General features: G+C 44.0%; 1 pseudogene; it reads right to left on the minus strand.

Moving 5' to 3' along the window:
* Nucleotides 1–2,871: 2,871 nt before the first annotated feature.
* On the minus strand, nt 2,872–3,936 carry LOC147262270 (uncharacterized; annotated as a pseudogene).
* Between the last annotated feature and the right edge of the window lie 1,563 nt (nt 3,937–5,499).

The following is a 5,499-nucleotide window of genomic DNA, read 5'->3' on the forward strand; positions in this document are numbered from 1 at the left end:
AAAACCCAACTTAAAAATGAATTAAAAAAAACATCCTTGATTGACAGGGAACAGTTCAATTCATTTGATCTTCAGAAATATATTTTCTACACTGCAGCATGATGCAAAATGATGTTCCCTGTTTCTGCATGTATTGTATAATATTAATGTGTAAATGCCAAAGGATCTTTCTGTGTGGAGTTTGCATGTTCTTCCCGTGCCTGCGTGGGTTCTCCACAGGTAATCGGGCTTCTTCTCACTGTCCAAAGACATGCAAATGAGGACTAGGGGGCATAAATGGGATAGGCTCCAGCCCCCCCACACCAGGAATAAGCAGAAGAAAATGAATGGATGGAATGTATAAATGCTGCGATCACTTTGAGCTCCACTGATTTATTAGCCAAATTTGGCTGAAAAAAATCAGAATAGGTATGGGTTGGCAGATATTTTCACACAAATCAGAACATTCATTTCATAGATTAAAATGCAGAAAGGATGCTACCTTGGATATGTTGTTGTATGTCCAGCAGAGTTCACCCAGACTCCACTGTATACAGTCCTCTTTATGCTGTGTGCAGTACAGGCACATCTTCAGAGTGAAGTGATGTCTTCATGTTGCAAATTGAAGTTTGTAAAATACAAATTGACTGTGCATTTAATCAATCAATATAATCGTATTTGAAAAGTCCCAAATCTGGCACAGTGGTGCAGTGGTTAGCATCGTCCCTTCATAGCAAGAGGGTTCTGGGTTCGAGGCCCAGTTAAGCTCAGGGCTTTCCTGTGTGGAGTTTGCATGATCTCCTAATTGGTGACTCTAAATTAACTGGAGGTGTGGCTGTGAGTGTGAATGGTTGTTTGTTTGTGTTAGCCCTGCAGCGGACTGGTGACCCATCCAGGGTGTGCCCCTCTTTTGCCTGAAGTTAGCTTGGATAGGCTCCAGTATAGAAAATGGCTTCAATATAGAAAATGGATGGATGGAAGGAAAAGCCCCAAATCCTAATTTGCTTTTGCCATACATAAATTACCCACTTCTATGTGTCCACCGTGTCTTTCTTAGTGCTTCTGGTCTTCAACCTCCTCATCAACAGAAACATTGTGCGTGAGGAGGCTGCGCAAATAGTTCAGTGAAGGTTCATGGTCAGAGTGTATTCTAATGAAACCTCCTGCAGCATCCTTTGCATACACACAGTGAGTTTTATTGTTTGCGTACTTGGGTCAAGTATAAAATTTAAGGAAAGTTATTGTGGTGCATTATTATTTGAAAACATTATAGTGCTTGTGAATGAAACTCAAAATATTTATTTGGAACACCCCCTCCTCCTTTTCACACATTGGTTGCTACACGATAAGTAACATGCTGGTAGGAGAAACAGTACTTTTGGAAATGATTTTTCTTTGTATTGCATTTGGTGCTTTGTTGCATATCTGCCTGTATATAGTATACTAATGTAGCAGCAATAATTATTGTTTCATCAGATGCAATACTAATAATTATTCTGAATAAGATTCATGTTGTTCATTACAAGTCAACTTAAACCTGATTACAGTTCTGTTTTGAATCTTTGTTCTGATTATTAGGGCCTGAGCCTGAAGGTACTTCAGGCGAAGACCCTATTACGTTTGCTCGGCAGAGCAACAGATTAGCAGCACTAAAAACACACGCTAAACAGTGTCCCAGACACCCCCCCCCCCGACACCCATGAGGCAGCTCAGCCAGACGTCCCGGTGCCGGTTTTAGACTGTTCTTGCTGTTAATGAGCGCGCACAATACCTCTGGAGAAGAAAGCCTCCTTAACCATATGATGATGCATCAGCCTATACTTTGGTGTCTCTGCTTGGGTCGTACATAGCGAGCACAGGAGGAGAGGAGAGAGCTGGAGATCTGGTCCACATCCCAGACCCAGCAGTTTTTCTTCGAGAGGAGGTCACGGAGCGGTTTATCTTTTTCCGCTAGCTGGGGAATAAACTTTCCCAGCTGATTGACCATACCGAGAAAACTCCTTAACTCACTCACATTTGTAGACTCTGTCGTGTCTGTGATGGCCTCTGTCTGTCTTGGGTCAGGGTGGATTCCTGCAGTTGTGATAATATGGCCCAGGAAGATGACCTTGCTCTTGGAGAGTTCACACTTGTCCACATTCAGTGTGATGCCTGCTTTTTCCAGTCTTTGTAGCACAACATGAAGTCGAGCGTTGTGCTCTTCTTGATCCCGCCCCCACACCAACAGATCATCAATGTGGCAGACCACACCTTCAAGCCCCTCTGTGATCTCTGCCATCCTGCACTGGAAATGTTCGGGCACAGAGGCGATGCCAAATGGAAGACGGTTAAAGTGGAACCGCCCCAAGGGTGTAATGAATGTAGTGTACTTGGCTGATTCCTCTGTTTGTTCCTCTGATAATGCCCAGAGCTTCCATGCGCTGGAGCTCTTTTTTAACTTACTCACCAGAGGTAGTGGAATCCTCCTGGGGGTTTCTACAGAAAAAGGTACAGCACATGGCTTGAGCTTGATGGTGTAAGGTTGTTGCAGAATGCCTAGCCCGCTGCACAGCTTAGGATAACTTGACTTGACCGTCTCCATGTCTATGTTGTCGACACGGATGAGCAAGCCAAGGGCTTTAATGGCTGGCAACCCAAGCAAAGGCGTGCTCAGGTTTTTGACTACATAAACCTTCTCCATGGTCTGCTTGGCTCCTTTCCTTAGCATCAGTCTGGCGAACCCCGACTCCTCCAGAGGAATCCGTCCCAGGCCAAACAAAGGTTTTTCTGGCCTTTGGAGAACAGGCTGCTGTGTGTTGGAAAAGATGTTGTTGAATTCTGTCTGTGACACAGTGGTGACATCTGCTCCGGTGTTGAGTTTGAAGGCGATATTTTTGTCCATTATGTCTTATGTCAGCAGTCCATGTACTGACACTTGATGTCACAGAGCCCAGACAGAAACTTTCCTCCTCTTCCTCTATACCATGCACAGCTTTTCCTGCATGGCACACACACTGGGAGTGACCCTTTTTTTCCACAGGAATGACACTTGGCATCATTAGCAGGGTACTCGTGTTTTGAGTGAGGTGTGCCACCACATTTGTAGCACTGGGAAACTTTTTGGGTTTTGCTCTGACTGCTTAGTGGCTTTGCACCAATACTTTTGAACTTGTTGAATTTTGGCTTTTCCTGTTGCTGTTTGCCTTTAAATACTCTGTCCACAGAGCACACATCCATCTGTTTAACACCACTCGCTTCACTCCTCAGTGTGTTTTGCTGCTTTTTGATTTCCTCTGATTGCCTTGCAATGTTAATGGCTTTTCCCAAATCCAAGTCTTTTTCCATCTGCATGCGTTCTGAGAGTCGTGTGTCAGCCCATCCAACCACTATCCTGTCCCTGATTAGCTCATCATGCAATGTCCCATAATTGCAGTGCTCTGCTAATGCATACAGAGCAGTGACGAATGCATCAGCAGTCTCATTTGGTTCCTACATATTAAAGCGTGCACGTTCATACACAATGTACTTTTTCACTATTAAGAATGTCTGGAAACCATCTCTTACTTTAGTGTACTGGGGCTGGTCTGCATCACTGAGCTTCAAGCCTCTCAAAACATCATCTGCTTCATCTCCCATACAGTAAATTAAATTATTCACCTGGTTTTCTTCAGAACTTGCAGATAAGTTGCTTGCTTGACGAAATCTTTCAAATCTTCTGATCCATTTTGTCCACTCATACGGCTTGGAAAAGTCGAAGGGCTCTGGTGGCTGAATGCTAAACGTTGCTGTTGGAAATCTTATCTGGAAGGGAGCCGAAGAAGCTACAGGCGAATCCTGACAGACAGCAGGAAGGTCGCGTGAAACCTGAGACGACGCAGGTTGCCTTTTTCACACTGCAGGCGAGCCGAGCCGCTAAACGCCCAGGTTGCTTGGTGAGTCCGTCGAAGCAGGTCGAAATGCCCAGTCGACGGCTTGCATTCAAATATAAAAACGAGTTGGGACACTCTTAGAATTTTTATATTAATTTTCATACGGAAAGAAAACATGTAAAACAGAATAATAGTTTCAAGCAAAGCAATTAAGGCACATGTGGAGGATCGGACATGAGTTATAAGATTTATCTGAGATTCATGTGGACGGCAAAGGTAGCAGGTAAAAAGGTGTGTGGTATGAACGATAGTGACCTACAAACAAAAGAAAAACTATTGAATAGACGTTGGGCTGACTCTGAGGAGTCAGGCGGAGTTGGCAGTGAGAAAGGGAGCGATCGAGACCTGAACAGATGAAGCACTGATCTTTGTTATTGCGACAGCGTGAATACCAACGGAACGGGCTTACATGCTCAGCTGGATTGCTCCCATCGATGTACGAAACTCTCCAACGAACTGGTGGGAGGACAGCCTCCAAAGCCTGACCGTGGCTCCTGCTGGGATTCGCTGGATGGAGAAGGGAAGTGCGTTGGTTCGCTACCATCTGGTGTCAGGCTGCTGGTTGGCTCGATGCGATGCTCTTCTCAGGCACAAGGTGGCTTCTCTCAGCTAGTCAGGATGGAGATGCGAGGCTCACGGGAGGTCAACAGTATAGTGACCGTGAGCCACGATTGATGAGTTACAAAAATAGAAAATCAAGAATTTAAATGCTACGCAGAACAATGCGTTCATGAGCTCAAAAATGAGAGGCACGTTCAACTCTGTGTACCGAAAAAGCTTTAAAAGAAATTCAGCAGAATAGAAAAAGAAAAAGGGAAGAGACAGACCAGCCGCTCTAGGAGCTCCTGCGCAAAGCAAGAAGTGCTGAAAAGCCCCCCGAACCCCGATCCAGCTCATCTCAACTGTCTAAACTGAATTGCTGAATGGTGTCACGAATGTTTTGTGACATGGAATGTCACCTCTCCGGCAGGGGAAGGACCCAGAGCTGGTGGAAGAGGTTGAGCGTTACCTGCTAGATATAGTCGGTGTAATGACTTGATAAGCTGATGATGATGGCGTATTGTTACATTGTTTTTCACAGTTGTTCCTTGGGGCACCACTCGTATTTCTGTTTCATCCAATGAGAAACTATAAGAATAAGGTTATAGCTTATCAATGAGTCCTTTGCAGATCAGTGGCTTATTTGCATATATATATATATATATATATATATATATATATATATATATATATATATATATATATATATATATATATAAACGAGTTGGAACACTTCTTGGAAATTTAAGAAGATTTATAACATTGAGAAAACACCTAAGACAGGGTAATAATTTCGAATTAAGGCACATGTCCAGTAGCAGATATTAATTAGGCTAGATTTATCTGAGCTTCAAAGTGGACAGTAAAGGTGCAGGTAAAAAGGTGTGCAGGATGAACTATAGTGACCTACAAAAAGTACTGAATGTAGGGCTGACCAAGCTCGGTAGATTGAGAGAGGAGTCGAGGCCTGTGTTGCACTAATGTTTGTTATTGCAACAGCGCGACAACCAACATAACTGCTTACCCTCTCAGCTGGATTGCTCCCATCGATGTACCATACCTCTCCAACAAA

This window comes from Aulostomus chinensis, chromosome 4 (assembly GCF_037954235.1).
Source record: "Aulostomus chinensis isolate RoL2024-O1b breed Wild chromosome 4, RoL_Achi_v1.0, whole genome shotgun sequence".
Taxonomy (NCBI): domain Eukaryota; kingdom Metazoa; phylum Chordata; class Actinopteri; order Syngnathiformes; family Aulostomidae; genus Aulostomus; species Aulostomus chinensis.